Source organism: Diabrotica virgifera, chromosome 8 (genome assembly GCF_917563875.1).
Source record: "Diabrotica virgifera virgifera chromosome 8, PGI_DIABVI_V3a".
In the NCBI taxonomy this organism is placed as follows: domain Eukaryota; kingdom Metazoa; phylum Arthropoda; class Insecta; order Coleoptera; family Chrysomelidae; genus Diabrotica; species Diabrotica virgifera.
The window spans coordinates 223,206,104-223,225,131 of NC_065450.1; the positions used below are offsets into that span (position 1 = coordinate 223,206,104).

The following is a 19,028-nucleotide window of genomic DNA, read 5'->3' on the forward strand; positions in this document are numbered from 1 at the left end:
CACTCGGTTTCCATTATGTATTTAAATATAGATGATACACCATTTTAAAGAACAGAAAGTAAGCCCTCTTTGTTGCGCAATATATAGATAGTACATATATTCATGTACAAGAAAAAAAGTTATAACGAGAAATTTCAAAAATAATCGTAAAAAATGTAAAAAATAATATTTTTTTTATATTAGGTATTATATAATATATTATATAATAATTTTGTTTTATTTTTATAATATATTATAAAAAAAATCGTTAAAAGTATAAAACCTTCAAAAACCACAATCTCTTTAAAAAAAGTCGTACAACGTTATACAGTAGACCATTTTAAAGGTAATTGATTTCTATTCCTATTACGTGTACCATTGCATATACCTAAAGTTACGTAGAAAAAAGTTACAATAAACAATATTTGCGAAATAACAAGGAAAATTGCCCAAAATTGCTGTGAGTGGCGAACTTTGAAAAATCATATTTCGAAAACTGTAAATCCTAATGACCTCTACCAAACATCATTTTAAAGAGAAAATATGTAAGTTTTTTTTCTGTGAAGCAATGTCTATACCTATATCCCCGTGGACAAAAGTTATGGGACAAAAAACAAAATTTCTTTCTTTTGGGTTTCTTTGTGCTTTTTCTTTTGAATATATTTTTGTAAAAAAAAAGTATCTTTGACTTTAAAAAGTTATATTTAGATAGGAAATTTAACCAGGAACCATTTTTATGTAGACGTATTTGTATCAAAAGTGCATAGAACTCACCCTAATGTAACCTGTGCCCAGGGACTAATTCACCCATTTCTCAAAAACGCACCCCTTTAAATGGTAGCACTCCGCGGTTTTTTCATATATAGATGTCCATTGACCATATCAAATAATAAAACCCCGTTAACGTTGTAGTTCCTTTTAGCTATCTTATTTTGAATATAATCAATAGCCTATTACATCGACCGGTAAAATGCAGCAGAGGTCTGCTCCACGTAACGTAGACCCAGAGCTTTAGTGGCATCTGCGTGTGACACTCGATATGGCAGGGAAACTTCTTCCTCGCTTTCTTTATCTTCATTGGGGTTGCCTTGAGGTTGAACCAAGTCTACAATGTCTTCATCCATAAATTCTTGGTGCCCATTACTGTTAGCTTCAATCCATGCTGTAATTGCACTTTCTTCTTCGTTTTCTCATCCTGTTGTACGACTTCTAGGAGGTCATCTTGTATTGCAGCGTGGAAAATGGAACTTTTTCAAATTGTAAATCTAGCCAGCACGTCAGCGACTAAACACAAATAATAACACTGGTTCTGCATCAGTGATATCAATCTGAGATGGGTGGAAGAGGGATAGAGTGAGACAGGTGTAGTGGCTTAAAAATCAACGACAACGAAAGCTTTGAATTATTAGTTAGACTTTTGGATAATCCGAACATTCTGCCCCTTCCCCCCAATTAGTTCGGATTTGCGGGGTTCTATTGTATACAAAACGAGAAAAATAGATATTTATCTAGAAAAACACAAATTATGAACTGAAATATTATTGTAACCTGATTACTGAACGAACACAGAATTAATAGTAAAAGTAATTATGTTTTTTTATTTTATTCATTATAATTTTAATATTTAATATATAAATTCGTGCGACTGGATGACTGCTTACGCAAGAGGCCATTGAGAAAAAGAAGAAGTTTATGTGAAATTTAGAGGTTATCTCTGTTTTTATTGGCTGTAAGTTTCGTCGGTAGCGCTCTCTCGCGGTTTGAAACTTGTACTTTTCTGATAAAATTATTCAAATTCAATGACCAAAACTGCCACTAACAGCGCTGGCGAAAACTTTCAAATCCCCTCTACTCATCGGCTCACAGCGAATAGAGAATTCGCGATGAAAAACAAAGTAGCTGACCTCTGGTGGAATAAATTTAAACTACTATAAGTGGTATAAACAAACCACAAAATTGTTGATTTGAATGGAATTTGGTCACTATTAAGAAATTTTTAGTAAATTTCAGCATTATGTTCCGGTTCCGGTCATGACGGTTGTTTCATGACCGTCGACTAAATATGGTTTCACTGGTACAAACCAAAGAGCAAGGAACGGTCGATACAATGGACCTCATCCCGCGAACGTGCTCTGAAGACGGCGAAGACCGTCCAATCGGCCGGAAAGATGATGGCCACCATTTTCTGAGACTCACAAGATGTAATCTATATCAACTTCCTGGAAAAGGGCAAAACTCAGGGCTTTACTATGCCGCATTATTGGTCCGATTCGACGCCGAATTTCATAAAAAACAGCCCAAATTGGGGAAGAAACAAGTACTCTTCCGTTCTGACAATTCAGCGGCTCACACCTCACATACAAAAAAATTGGGCTACGAACTACTGTCCCATTCACTACAGGGTACATACTCCCACCTCGTATAGAGGCCCCTATGGGGAATAACAAATGACCGTTAAAAAGTGTCTGCTCCCATTGTTTAATAATATACAGGGCGAGTTTCGCATTTTGACAGAAATTTATATTCGTCATAGTTTTTGAACGGTCAGATCGATGTGTCCTCTTATTTTGGTCAATCGTTACACTATTACGACCTAAGCAGCTGATTTATTCAAAAAAATCAGGTCCGGCTTTAAAAAATTAGTTCTTTTGGGTCTTAGAAAAAATTTCATCCTGTATAAGCTTTTTGAAAACACTAATATTAATTTTACAAATTAGACAAATAGGCAATTAAAATGACTTTTTAAAATTAAATTAAAATTACTTAATTTTTTATAAAAAAATCAAATTTGACTATGAATTAAAAATTTGGTAAAGTGAACCACAGATTTAAAAAAAATTAACTTTTATTACAAAAATTAATTTTTTTAAACAAATATTTTATTTATGTTACCACCCAATCAACTGATTTATTCAAACTAGAAAAAGATCAGGTACGGCTTTAAAAAATTAGTTCGTTTGGGTCTTAGAAAAAATTTCACCCTGTATACGCTTTTTGAAAACTCTAATATGAATTTTACAAATTAGACAAATGGGCAATTAAAATGGCATATTTATCTTTCTCCACACGATTACTTAAATTTTTATTAAATTTGTCAAAATCGCAATTTTACCATAAAAATAAAAAAAAATAAACAACGTTTTTCTTAAAATTAAAAGTTTCACCATTTTTTTTTATAACACGTCTAGATCTATAACTCCCCATAACACTTCTCTTTGGACTCTATAGTTTAACAGAGACGTGATCAAATAGATAAATTTTAAATTTTTTCACTTAATTTTTGCGATTTAACTTTGCAATTCACGAAGCTGCACCTTTATTTTTAAAAATTCATAACTTTTACGAGAAGAAGACTAAAAGTCTACAACAATTGTCATCACAAGTCTTCACAATGGTAAGAGATATGTGCTGTAAAAATTTCAGAAAAAAAAAATTTAAATGGAACGTTGTAGCGAGTTAAACCGTGATTTCATCTTTTTTTTCATTTTTAGGTTAAAATTCCGATTTTGCCAAAATTTGATTTTTTAATAAAAAATTAAGTAATCGTGTGGGGAAAAAATAAATATGCCATTTTAATTGCCTATTTGTCTAATTTGTAAAATTCATATTAGAGTTTTCAAAAAACGTATACAGGGTGAAATTTTTTTCTAATACCCAAACAAACTAATTTTTTAAAGCCGGACCTGATTTTTTTCTAGTTTGAATAAATCAGTTGATTGGGTGGTAACATAAATCAAATATTTGTTAAAAAAATTAATTTTTGTAATAAAAGTTAATTTTTTTAAATCTATGGTTTACTTTACCAAACTTTTAATTCATAGTCAAATTTGATTTTTTTATAAAAAATTAAGTAATCGTGTGGGGAAAAAATAAATATGCCATTTTAATTGCCTATTTGTCTAATTTGTAAAATTCATATTAGAGTTTTCAAAAAGCGTATACAGGGTGAAATTTTTTCTAAGGCCCCAACGAACTAATTTTTTAAAGCCGGACCTGATTTTTTTCTAGTTTGAATAAATCAGTTGATTAGGTGGTAATAGTGTAACGATTGACCAAAATAAGAGACACATCGATGTGACCGTTCAAAAATTATGACGAATATAAATTTCTGTCAAAATGCGAAACTCTCCCTGTATATTATTAAACAAGGGGAGCAGACACTTTTTAAAGGTCATTGTTATTCCCCATAGGGGCCTCTATACGAGGTAGAAGTATGTACAGTTCCTCATGGCTCACCCTGTATATTCTCCAGATTTGACCCTGTACGACTTATATTTGTTTACAAACTTGAAAAAGTCTCTCGCAGGCAGAAGTTTAAGTAGAATGAGGAGTTCATCACCACCACGGAAGCCTACTATGCAGACCTCGCGAAAACGTATTTTTCAAACGGGTAAAGAAGATGGAGCATCGCTGGGTCAAGAGTAGCCAGCTAAAAGGAGACTATGTTCAAAAATAATAAATCGCCACTTTTCCCAAATTTTCGTTTTTCTTTTGAAGGCTAAGTACTTATCGGACTGTCCTAGTAGTAGCTAGAACGCTAAAAGTGGAATAGTTCTCCAAATATTTTTCAAGATATGGATATCGAAGAATTTTTGGATATATTTTTTGATTACCTATATTCTACGTTACTGATTTACATCATCAATAATTATTGCCTCTCATATAGGTATAATTTCGAAGTAGGTATATTTTTAAAATGTATTAATAATGACTGTCATTAATATTAGTGTCACCTAATGACCCTTTTCTTCGATACTTAATTAATCTGGAAAATTTATAAATGATTATAAATTGTATTCCATACAAGCTCGTACAATGATTGCATTGCGTGTTTCCTTGGTAAAGAACAACCAAAGTTTTGAAAATACCCCTAATCATTACAGCCTGTTTAGATTATTTTTACAAAAGAAATTGTGACTGTAATTAACGAGAATTATATTATATAATAGGGGAGGAAAGTATGCTAAATTTGCAGTTACTCGAGCGTTATGGGTACCTATTGGGTTGCGAAGATTAGGTCCTAAAACCAAAATAAGTGTTAAGTTTTCCATTTAGGTGGGGATTTTTCATTTTTTAATACAATTTTCCATTTCCAACAATTTTTTTCCGATTATTGCGCCATCTATCCATAATTTGAAAAAATATCTGGAATAAACGTTACTTATTTTTACGTAAGGAATCAAAATTTGCAATATAAAATGGGGGCCCCTATTTAATATTTTAAAGTAACCCCCACCCCACCTCCGAGGGGGGTCGTGTTTGATGTCATTCGATAGATTTTTCAAAAATATGGAATACGTGTTTCTTGCAGTTTTTTGATCTGATGTTTATTTCGCAAAATATCGCGGGATTCCTCTTTAAAATTTTAAATTTACCCCCCACCCCTCTCCGTGATGGGTCGTGTTTGGTATCATTCGATAGATTTATAAAAGATATTGAACACGTATTTTTTAGTTTTTCGATTTGACTTTTATTTCTCGAAATATTCGCTTTTTTCTTGTGATACTTTGTGACTCGCCCATTTCCTTATACCCCACTCAAACCGTCAAATTTTTGAAATATACACTGTTCTGCATATACTTAACTTAGCTTATCTGACAATTTCGAGTTTTTCTAAGGATAGATTTTTTTTCGGACCCCCCTTAACGAATTCCCCTGTGTTAAGCTCCAAATGGTAGGGGTACATTTACAGGGTACAAGGTTTCTCCCCATGTCATAATCTGACGCGCTCGAGTAACTGCAAAAATCCCCGCTTGGGCTCCCCTACCAATAATAATCATATCTAATATCGACGAACGTCGTTTTTGTTGAGTAAATCTTTGAATTTTAATGAATTTTAGCTATACTACATTTTTGATTTTGTCAGAAAAATGTAAATATTCTGAATCACTTTAAATGGATCCAGCAATACACTTCTTATTGGGTGATTAGCGTCTCTAGTAACACTTGTATGTGTTGATTTTTCATTCCGGTCTTCGAATGATCCATAATGCATAAATCGATTTTGTAGATCATTTACAATTCAGATAGAAACGGTGGCTCTCTAATATTCATTTAATATTAATTCATTTCTATTGTTAGCTTTTTATTGGGTTTGATTGACAGTTTCGTAATAATAGTATAAGAGCTGTGAGACATTTTTGAGTAGGTATTTTAGGCAACCTGAAAATTTTTCAGGTGACTCTTCTATGATAGCCTAATACAAAAATGTCGGTCTGGCTGGAGGGTAGCGGTTATTTTCCCCAAAAATGCTCCCCAAATTTAAAAAATGGTAAAAATTGTTATTATAAAAAATATCATTGATATGACTTGAAAGTAAATTTAAATATTCAAATATAAAGAAAATAAACAGGCCAGGCGATTTGAGGGCGATTTTAACTCTGCTAGATACTTGCATGGGCGCCCCAGGATTATTTTCAGGGGGTGCATCTGAACTTCAGAAGATTTCATCTGAATCTGTACATATTATTAACGAGTATAAAATATACAACTATACATGCATAGCTATGTACATTCCTTCCGGACAGGGAGGTGCAATTGTTATTTTGACAGGGTATCTTTCTCCAGGGAAAAGAAAGGCAAAAGAAATACTCAACACTATGAAGGAAAGAAAAATGAGCTAAAATAAATATTCATTCTCTTCTCCTTCATCAGACTCCCCTCGGGACTCAAATTCTTCTACCCGATCTGTAAATAGTTGTAATATGTATTTAGAATTAATGAAAAATTACCAATGCTTAATACTTTTCCTTATCCAATCACATCACGTTTTTATTTCTTAGTGTAGGTAAGACCAAAGTAGCTCATGTTTCTTTCCTTCATAGTGTTGAGTATTTCTTTTGCCTTTTTCATCTTTATTAATGTTTCCGTGTTTGTTGCGTGTGTCCATGATATATTTAACATTATTCGATAACTCCACATCTCAACAACGGCAAGTCGTTCTTCAGATGCGCCCGTGATTGTCCAGGCTTCGACTCCGTATAAAAGGACGGAGAGTACGTAACAACTCAGCTAGTTAATCACTAATTAATTTTTATTTAATTCTAAATACATATTACAACTATTTACAGATCATGTAGAAGAGGAATCTGAGTCTCGAGGGGAGTCTGACGTGGAAGAAGAGAATGAATATTTAAGCTCAGCTGAGGAGTTTGAAGAAGAAGTACAAGATTCGGAAACAGAATTAATTTAGTTTATAGTTTTATTCTTTTCTACCTATATATTTATAATAATAAATTTGTCTTTTTCTATCATATTTGCAAAATCTATTGTATAGTACGTATTATTTTCCTTTAATTAAGAAAAAGTTACTTAAAAAACTATAATATATGATAATAAATACTCTAACGTTTCGAGGAACAACATGGATAACGCCAGGTCACGTGATTTTTCTCGAGCGAACGGACTCGCTCAGCTACAACAGAGGACGCAAACAGCTATCGGTATACGCTCTTTCTCACACTGCTGCTTACCTATAGCGCTTTTCATTCATATGCACGCGTAATTTGTTTGATCACCTGGCAGTTGGAAAATTTCATAAAAAAAAACTGTTTTTTTTTTAGAATATTTATTTTTAACATTAAAAAATACCCTGTCAAAATAACAATTGCACCTCCCTGTCCGGAAGGAATGTACATAGTTATGCATGTATAGTTGTGTATTTTATTCTCGTTAATAGTATGTACAGATTCAGATGAAATCTTCTGAAGTTCAGATGCACCCCCTGAAAATAATCCTGGGGCGCCCATGCAAGTATCTTGCAGAGTTCAAATCGCCCTCAAATCGCCTGGTCTGTTTATTTTCTTTATATTTGAATATTTAAATTTACTTTAAAGTCACGTCAATGATATTTTTTGTAATAACAATTTTTGCCCTTTTTTAGCTTTGGGGGGGGCGGGGATTTTTGGGGAAAATAACCGCTGCCCTCCAGCCAGACCGGCATTTTTGTATTAGGCCATCATGGAAGAGTCACCTGAAAAATTTTCAGGTTGCCTAAAATACCTACTCAAAAATGTCTCACAGCTCTTGGACCATAAGATTAAAAGGTTAATGCTCTGTTAAAAATTATATCTCTATAAATGGATGATATAATTAATTATAATCGACCAATAATTGTTAACATTTTATGCTATCTTGTTAAGAGAATCTTTTTTAAGATCTTTCCGATCAATTTGTCCACTGTCTGCACCAAATCTTCTGCACCAAGTCCTAAGCAGTCATTCCATTTAAAAATGTAATTTAAATTACAATCAATTGTGGCTTAATCCTATTACATAATATGTATCTTAAGATATATTCTTCTTCTTCTTCTTCTTTTTGTATAGACGTGACTGGCTGTTTTTTCAATGTGCCTCTAGTAAGTTGTCGTTCCATCGTTTTCGTGGTCTTCCCACTGATCGTCTTCCTATTGGGAACCGTCTCTCGCCGTCCTTACTACTCTATTTGTTGTCATTCGGCTTATATGGTCGTTCCATTCTATTCTTCTGTTTCTTACCCAGTTATTACTTTTATACACCTTGCATCTCCGTCGTATATCTGTACTTCTAGGTCTGTCCCATAGAGTCTTACCATCGATTTTTCGAAGGGTTTTCATCCCCGCTGTTTCTACAATATTTTTGTCCTCTCTGTGTTGGGTCGTGTTTCTGCCGCGTATGTCATTATTGGTCTGATGACTGTTTTGTTAATTGTGCCTTTCATTTCTTTTCCGATATTTTTATTTCTCCATATTATCTCATTCAGGCAACCTGCGGCTCTGTTTGCTCTATTCACTTGATCTTCCACTTCTGTTTCGAGCCTTCCGTAGTTAGATAGTGTGCTGCCTAGATATTTAAACTCCATCACTTGTGATAAACACCGGTGATAAATAGCAGTCTGATTTTTGCATGAGAGTTTAATCTCTGTTCGGAGAGTTTAAGTCTATTCTGTCGGACAAAATAAATGTGCCGTTTTCGTAGTCTGACCGTTCCAAATTTTTAACCTGTTCCACAATTAAAACTGCCCCTGTTCCAGTGTTTCCATATATCAAAGTTTGTCCGACTAGACACCCTTAAGCTATTAACAAATTTTCAGCTTGCTATTAATCAACTTTTTTTTCATACGCGGGATCCAGACCTATATGGGGTTCGAACAGAGACATGTTAAGGATAGACCGGGCTAGTCATATGCCATTCAATGCATCGAGGTGTAACGCCGATATAGGATTGAGTGGTCTAGCCATCTTTGTCAGTCACATGCGCGGGATCGTTTGGTTAAAAGAGATAGATAGACCACCGATCGACTGTTTCCATGCTGTTTCCCCGTTAAGCTTTTTTGGTGAGTATGCCTTGTCTACGCTTAATATGTCAATGGAATCGAACCCCGACTATCCACGTCCAAACAAAGACCATTACGCGTCGCCATTCCCTTGGACTGTCAAAACATTTAAATAATAAGTGGGATAGTGACGTGGTAGATATACCCCTCCGATTAGAAACAGACTTGCCACTTAATAGCCTCAGTTATCTCTGTCGCAATCGTCAGATATTTTTAGATAGTAGCGCGCAGTCTAGATATTATATTATATCTATGGTACCGACACTTCCTTGTTTCGCGACTCTGGGTTAGGCTAAGAACGGTAAAATCATAAATGCATACCAAAAAACAGAGCAATTAAACTCGTTTAATTGCTGTCTTCCCAAGTTTAGAATGGTAAGCGTAGTGGTTTGGTAGAAGTGGTTTCTAGAGAATGGTTGGTAGGGTTAGTTGTTAGGTGGTTCAGTGAGTGGTTCAACCCCGCGTGGCATCGAGGCATATAAAAAGAAATTTTTAATAATAAAGAATGCTATTAATTTCGGGGTTCGCAGGGGAAGACGGGTTTGTCTGCTTGAGGTATGATTTGAAAAAAAAAGATATTTGAGCAAACTCAATAGCATTTGAAAGAGAAAGACGTTAACGTGGTATGCGTATTATTTTAGGACTGAAAAAATTAACGGGTCTACATAATCTAAAAAACGACCAAACACCTAATATAATAGTGCGACAGAGAAGAAGTGTTTGTAATTAGGGTATACTCTGGGCTAATTAGCAAAATAAAAGGAAAAGTTATTTACCAGCAATTTTTTTGCTGGAATCGAATCTTATTATTGTATGTATTAATAGTATAGATATGCAAAGTCCGCAGATAGTGTGCTACTGTTTTTATAAACAAAATGGCGTCCGAAAATCGTGTTTTTTTCAATTTTTGCTCTATAACTCCAAAGATTTTAACTTTAGACCAAAAACACCCAAATAAAAATTCACCACAATTAAATTCTGCATAGAGACGTGTTTTTTCCGATTTACTTCGACGAAAACTTTCCCCGGAAAAAGCGGGTTTTTCCAACAAAATCTTTAATTTTCAACTAAACTTTTAGATAAGTAGTTGTTAATCAATAATTAAGTAACTTGGTAACATAAAAGCTCTTTCCGTATATATTATAATTCCAGAAGTTTATGGAAATTGAATGAACAGTTTAGCAACAATTAAAATGTTAATTAAAAATTTACGGTCGCTATAATAACGACAATAATTATGATGCATAAGAATAACTATAATTTTTTCATAAAAAGACACTATACCTATCTAATGTACTTTACAGAATTGAAATTGGACTATTTAAGCGGCCTCAGGTGTATTTTAAAATTATAAACAATTTTTTGGCTTATAAACAAATAGAATATCTCGGGAAATATTAAACTAAATTAAATTGTAAAAACGGTATTCGAAAGACAGCGGCAGGACGCTTCTTTTAAAAGAAAAAACATTTAATTATGACGAGTGGTTCCTGAGCTACAACCGGTCAAAGTTGACCGGAATTTACGGCAAAGATATAAACAATAGGTTCATAATTTTCAAACCATCACCTTTTTATTTTGTCCTCTTTCTCCACACAAATTTTCATATCTTTAAAATCCTCATAACATATATTATTATAATAAAAACTATCGATAATACGTGTGAAAATTGCCAAAAATAGCAAAATTCCAATCAAAAATTAGGTTGGAGAAAATGTAACCCTCAAAGTTCAAAATCGGTATACGTTAACAAAATGCATTTTCTCGGCTTCCCATGGAGCAATTTCCTTCATTCTTTTTTTGTTCCCTAAAAGCTCGAGTAGAGCCATCGAACTAACGCATTATTAAATGTCAAACTTGCTTTTGTTTTGTTATAATAGATTAATTTATTTATAAGAACAGAAAATTACATATTTTTTCCAGTTGTAGGCTTTTTTTTAGATAAACTTACTACAAGTGTACCTTTTAAAGTTAAAAACATAAATATTCTCATTTGAAAGCTGTATAATTATTTAAACACTTGTTCTATTATCTGGCCTTCCAGCTCCAATTTACATCTTATTGGATCTGCTGTTATAACCATGCATTTTGTCTTTTTTGAGGAATATTAATATGTTAAATTTTCTGGCGGTTATGTTAGATGGGTGCAGCATACGTTGTAAATCATCTTCACTTTGAGAGATTAGTAATGCATCGTCTGCATAGTAGATTATTTTAAGTTGTTTGTCTCTCATTTGGTATCCTTTTTTAGTTCTTACTTTTTTTTTATTATTTCGTCCATTTTATTATCCCATTGCCGGCTTCAATTGGGTTAGTTAGTTCATCTTCCACTTTTACTTTTATTGTGTTGCTCTGGTAGATGTTTTCGATCGTTTTAATTATTCCTAGAGGTGCCTCTCTTGACTATAACAAATGGATATATATGGACCGTTCACTCTTGTTAGAGTATAGGTCGCTCAAATACTATGAGCTCTTTTAATCCATTTCACGCGGTGGATTAGTCCGCAGTGTCCTTTAGGTCATCGTTCATAGGTTGTGATGTTTTTTGCCTTCTCTACTATCTTCTTCCACTCACTCCGGTCCTGAATCTTTTCTCTCCAGTTTGCAATTTCCATCTTTGATATATCGTCTAGCAGTTGATCTTCCCATCTTATTTTTGGTCTTCCTCTTGGTCTATTTGTTACTGGTCTCCAGTTCACTATATTCCTGATCAGTTCTTCTACCCCTCTTCTTTGTGTGTGTCCAAACCATCTGAGTCTTTGTGCTTTAATGAATTTTACTATATCTTCTCCTTCAGTTATATTTATTATTTCATGGTTCATGAGCCTTCTATATTCCCCTGTTTCTGTCATCACTGGGCCATGTATTCTTCTCAAAATTTTTCTCTCAATTATTCTTAACTTTTCTTCGTCTTTTTTCGTAAGGCACATTACTTCTGCTCCATAGGCTATCACTGGTCTAATTGCTGCTGTATATATTTTTGATTTTGTTTTTTTGCTCAGGTTTTTGTCCTTGAGTAGTCGGTGGTATTTCCAATATACTCTATTACCTGCTTTAATTCTTTCGTTGATCTCTATTTATACTCCTTCCGTTTTTGCCGTCCACCATCACCCCCAGGTATTTGAAGCAATCTACTCTCTGGACTCTGGAATGTATTTTCACCTATCTTTATTTCTGTTATTCTGTTTACATTGTCTCTTGTGCTTATAAGGTATTTTGTTTTATTCTGATTGATTATTAATCCTCTCGTCTTTGCTTCTCTTACAAGGGTTAAAAGTGCCTCTTCTAGTCTTTTTTTATCTCGTGCTATCAGTCCTAGGTCATCCGCATATCCTATGATCTGTGTTGAGCTTTGAATAATTGTCTTTTTCAGGCCTGTGTCCCTAATTACTCCTTCTAGAGCGATATTGAATAGTGTCGTTGACAGACTGTCTCCTTGTCTTACCCCAAGTTCTATTTTGTTTTAACTTTTGCTGTTGAGTCTTTCATTGTCATTCTAGTTAGTCTTATTAATTTTGCCGGTATCTCCATTTTTTTCATTTCTTTTAGTAATTGTTTTCTGTATATGCTGTCGAAGGCCTGTTGGAAATCGATGAATAGTATGTGTAATTCTACGTCATGTTCATAGCTTTTTTCAACAACGTTTCATAACAAATGGATAACGTCCTTTAATTTGACCTTGTCAAATGCTTTCTTAAGGCTCTCGAAACATAAATATTCCGGTTTGTTGTATTTCAACGGTTTCTCTTAAACTTGCCTCATTATAAATATAGCGTCAGTGCATGACATTCCCGACCTAAAACCTTATTGTTCTTCTGCTAATGTTATAATTTCATTCAATTTGTTTGTTATCACTTTGGTTGTTAATTTTAATGTTGTGTTTAATAAGTTAATTCCTCTGTAATTCTTCGGGTCCGATTTGTCTACTTTTTTGAAGAGAGGTATTAGGATGCTTGATCTCTATTATTCTTGTGGTATTCTGTTTTTTTTTATATTATTTCTTGTATTAGTTTTAATAGTTGTTTAGTTAGATCTTGTCCTCCGTACTTTTAGGAGTTCGTTCGCTATTCTGTTCTCTCCGGGAGATTTTCTATTTTTTAATTTTCTTAATGCTTCCTTTACCTCTCCCTCCTCGATGTTTATTTCTTCGTTTGTCGTAACTTCAGGTGTTGGTGGTTCATTATCGTCGCCTTTAGCAAATAAAGATCGGAAGTAGTCTGCCCATGTTTCCTTCTGAATGTGTTTCGTGTTTATTAATTCGTTCATCTTCTTTCTTTGTCCATTGATCATTCTCCATACTTCTCTTTGTATTCCGTAGAAGTCGTGTTCCATCTCTCCATCTGTTTTGAGAAACTCTACCAGTGTTCTCTTTTTATTTGTCTCACCAAAGTATTCGTTTCTGATTCGTTTTTAGTGGTTGTATACCTTAAGACATGCTGCAAGAAAACAGTTCCAGAACCTTTTTATTTCAGAATACATACTTCCAAAATATATAAATCATAGATGTAAATAACCTAAAGAGATTTTGATTCATGTATTCCCTGTCTCTCACGTTACTGAATAATTTTTAATCCACACTGTAGACTCGCATCAAATCGTAGATGCTAATTGTGCGGTAAACACTGTCTCATTCATCGCCGGATTTAAAAAGATAATTACCCCTCAATTATTCCGACATAAACCACAATTTCAACCAATTTATGTACCTACATCGAAAAAATTAGCGGCTCGTGCAGTCTACGTCTGCAACATTGACCTCTTTTATCGCGCAACCAACACAAAGCCCAAATTCGGGTAACTGCTTGCATTAATTACACCAACACACAGAATACTCGCCGAAAAAATTTTTATTTATCGTCTCAGAACAATAAAAAATCGTGACAAATGATCATGGGTTTATTAGAAGTTTTGAGTCACGCTATGGATTCATCAATTTTTTTGGAACTTGACCTTACGTATCGACAGAGCCAAATTGGGACTTCGATGATTGCCGTACTAGGTGGAGTGAGGATGTTACACAAAGTGATACAAAGTATTTCCATTTGTTAGTTGTTTATGGGGGGAAAACAGGTGACACTGCTCAACACGATGTATAAATTGACCTGGAAACTGCACGTTGATTTTATGCTTGATAGATGCAGTTAAGCACTAAATTTTCTTAAATCAATTGCAAAAACTTGGTGGGGTGCAGATGTTGAAACATGTCTTTTATTTTATCGTTCATATATCAGATCTATTATAGATTATGGCTCAGTACTGTATGGATCGGCTAGTAACAATATTTCAGGTCGCATAGATGTTTTTCTAAACACAGTATTGCGTTGTTGCATAGGTGCTATGAGATCTTCCCCTATTGAACCACTCTATGTTGAAACAATGGAACCGCCGACTAAATTCAGAAGGGAATATCTCAGTCAAAAATTTCTTCTTAAAATCCGATGTTACAACACTTGTTTATATAAAGAAATTAGTACTTTAAATTATTTTGATTTAACAAATAAATATTGGGCTCGCAAAAACTCGCCACCGTTATGTGACGCATTTCGAAACACTGCGAATAATAATACTGAACTTGCAGTTGCAAATAAAGTGGTAGATTTCGAAGATTTGTTTGAGTTACTAAATCAAGTAGATGTAATACAACCCAGTTATCATGAGCACTCTTTATTAAACATTATTGTTTTAAACAACTACCTTACAAATTGATCAAAATCTGTTTGTATTTACACATATGCATCCAAAAGTTCAAATGGTACTAGTTGTGCCTTTTATTTTCCAGATAAATTTATGGAAAAAATGTTTAAACTGCCCTCAAATTTCTCCATTTTTACTGCCGAGGCTGAGGCGGTATATGAGGCTTTAATTTATTTCAAGTTAGCATCCTATAATTTTGCAGTAATTTTATCTGATTCATTATCTGTGCTTACTGCTATTCAAACACCATAACTACCTTGTAGTACTACTAATTCATACATTTTTTTAATAAAAAAAATCTTATTTGAAATTAATAAACACACCCCAAAAATACAACTTATGTGGATCAAAGCACATTCAGGACTTACACATAATGAACATGTAGACCAAAAATTCCCTCATCCATGGAACAGTAACCAAATATCAGCCCTGCATTCTAGATACTTTAGATGAAGAACTGGAAAACACACTGGGCCTTGGTATAAGAATTTCACCCTCCCTCTCAAATACATATCCACCATCAGTAGAATTAGATTTGGACATGCATGTTATCCTGCACATTTATTTAAAATAAACATATTAGATTCGAATATTTGTCAAGAGTGTGAGGTTAAAAGTGACTTGAACCACATATTTTTTGAATGCAAGAAGCATAAATACCTAACCAATCACCTAATTAAAATAATTATAGACCAGAACATCCCACTCTCTGTAAATATTCTCTTTATTCTGTCATTGAATAAAAAGAAAATTTTTGACTGTTTGATATCTTTCTTGTCGGATAGTAAAATATTATTGTAATTAGTTCTAGGTATTTGTTATTAACATTAATATTTTTATTTGTAAAATGTATATAGTCCAGAAAGCCACTGCGCATATATTCTAATTCGGATTTTTTGCACAATCTTACTCAAAAAGGACCCCTTTTAACAAATTTGCATGTTGCCAGGACCAAAAGTTGGTCAAAAATTTTTTAAACGTTTTTTTTTGTTTTTTTCCTAAAATTATTGTTTTTGCATGGAACAAAATTTTTTTAGGTTTTTTGGATCATTCCAACCAGAAAAGGTCTTTAGTGACTTTTCTCTAAAGTTGATAGTTTTTGACATATAAGCGATTAAAAATTGAAAAATTGCGAAATCGCCCATTTTTAACCCTCAAAAACTATGTGAAAATCTAAAAATTTGAATGTTGCCAAGGTAGGTAGATATTCTTTAAACATCGATTGATGAAATCCCGAAGAGTTTTTTGCAATACAGTATCAAAAACCCCTTTGTTTTTTAATTGCCAATCAAGCGTGCGCGACACTATTTTCCACCGTTGCATGTGTATGCAGTATGGTGCAAATGAAAGGAATAAATTCGTTATTTCGTAAACCGGCGACTTTAAGGAAAAATACCGAAACGGGTCGATTTTTATTTTTAAGTTATGATATTGTGACATATATGGTATACTAGTGACGTCATCCACCTGGGCGTGATGACGTAATCGATGATTTTTTAAATGAGAATAGGGGTCGTGTGCTAGCTCATTTGAAAGGTTCTTCAATTCTCTATTCAGTAATATAAACATTTACATATTTATTTATACAGGGTGTCCAAAAAATTTCTATTAAATTAAATTATTTGACAAAAAAGAAGTAGAAGGACACCCTGTATAAATAATTATGTACATGTTTATATTACTGAATAGAGAATTGAAGAACCTTTCAAATGAGCCAGCACACGACCCGTATTCTCATTTAAAAAAATCATCTATTACGTCATCACGCCCAGATGGATGACGTCACTAGTATACTATATATGCCACAATATCATAACTTAAAAATAAAAACCGACCTGTTTTGGGATTTTTCCTTAAAGTCACCGGTTTACGAAATAACGAATTGATTCCTTTCATTTGCACCATACTCTATACACATGCAACGGTGGAAAATAGTGTCGCGCATGCTTGATTGTCAATTAAAAAACAAAGGGATTTTTGATATTGTATTGCAAAAAACTCTTCGGGATTTCAGCAATCGATGTTTAAAGAATATTTACCTACTTTAACAACATTCAAATTTTCAGTTTTTCACATAGTTTTTGAGGGTTAAAAATGGCCGATTTCGCAATTTTTCAATTTTTAATCGCTTATATGTCAAAAACTATCAACTTTAGAGAAAAGTCACTTAAGACCTTTTCTGTTTGGAATGATCCAAAAAACCTAAAAAAAATTTGTTCCATGCAAAAAAAATAATTTTAGGAAAAAAACAAAAAAAAAACGTTTAAAAAACTTTTGACCAACTTTTGGTCCTGGCAACATGCAAATTTGTTAAAAGGGGTCCTTTTTGAGTAATATTGTGTAAAAAATCCGAATTATAATATTTTTCCTAGCGGATGCGCAGTGGCTTTCTGGACTAACACACTATGTGTTCTTGATAAACATTAAGTAGTATAATATATTTATAATATTTATTAACATAGTATGTACATTAGCTGTAATGAGTAGGTAAATAAGAAGTAAAAAATTGTAATATTATTATAATAACCATGTTTCACTAATTGGCAATATCTTTAATATATTTACTTTTGATTGAGACTGGCTGAATGACTATAGTCCAAGCCAAAAAAAAAACACGATATAAATTACGTTCTAATAATAATTATAGTCCTTACAGTCCCAAGCCTACATTTTTTGAATCTGCTGATGAAATTTAACCTTAGTACTTACTAATTATGGTCTAAGAGCTAGCAACGTTTTCGAGAAAGTATTTTAAGAGCGCTGATTCTTTAATATATATTGCTTCCTCGAACATCGTACCGGCCATCTGGCTGCTGATACAGGTTGCGTTCATTACTGCGCAGCACACCTGTACAGGTAAATACAAAATAAGGGTGATTTATTAGTGTGATAAAGCTTAGTAGATCCGCTATAGTACAAAAAGTTAATAACAAAAATTGTAGCCAACTTTGAGCTTCACATTACAAAATTAGTAAGAATGTTACAGGGTGTTCGATAACATAGTGGCAGACCAAACTTTTGTTTTTTAAATGGAACACCCTACATTTTATTTTATATTCGAAATTTTCTTAACTTTTATTTACAAAGTTGGCAATGTTCTATGAAAATCGTAATAGTTCGGCTCCCTGTAGTCCTGTATTAATAAAAAATAAGCACAACAGCAATGGTTTATTGGTGCCATATTTTTGTTGATTATTTGAATATTACAAGGACATAATAGTTCTTGAAGAAAGTAATATATTGTAACTTTAAAAATTGTTAAATTCTGTAAAGAAAACACATAAAATGACTTTGTCTCAATTGAATGCCATTCTTTTGCGAATGAAGACTTTGTATTTATTATCAAAATACTAGTTTCTCACTGTACTTTTTTGTAAAACACAAAAGAAGTTCTGTTCTAATTCTAAACTCTCCCAAACTTCGATAGCGTGACGGAAAAACTTTCCAAAGTTTACAAAGTTGATACATTTCTTTTATCTAGGCGATGGATCTTAAAAACGGCAGATTTAAGTTTCGGTTTAATAGCTTTCTTAATTTGTTAGGTGCGTGTTAGATTTAGAAAACAAAACTTTGTTCAATTGATTTAATAGTGTGATTTTTGTAATACGGAAGAAATAAACAATGTGTTTCGAACGTTAAAGTTCGCCAAGTATATACAGTGTGTCAATTTGAAAAGGTGCCGGCCTCTATAATTTGGTCCCTATAGAAAGAAAATCTGAAAATATGCAAAAACACGTGTTCCAAATGGTTTGAGAACGATTAACTAAAATTAAAATAAATGTAAACACAACAAACTTTCAATAATATATTTATTTTAATCGGCAAAAAGACGTGTTTGGCTTATATCTCGTAAGGGTGTGTTGTTGACCTATCCCGACGTCCGCTGGGGTGTAACTCCCGACAGGAGGTTGTGAATCGACTTCGGTGGCTGAAAAAAACCACAAACGCTAATATGTTTGTGTTTCTACCATCTGGCCAGAAAGGCGATAAATTATTTAGATCTGGCGTTTAAAAGTTGAAACATTTCTGCAGTTTTAAGAAAC

The 19,028-nt window shown here is 33.3% G+C and overlaps 1 protein-coding gene across 6 annotated transcripts in view; it reads left to right on the forward strand.

Moving 5' to 3' along the window:
* LOC114342178 (four and a half LIM domains protein 2) overlaps positions 1 to 19,028 on the forward strand; it is a 485,196-nt gene that overhangs the window by 457,247 nt on the left and 8,921 nt on the right. The window lies entirely within an intron of this gene.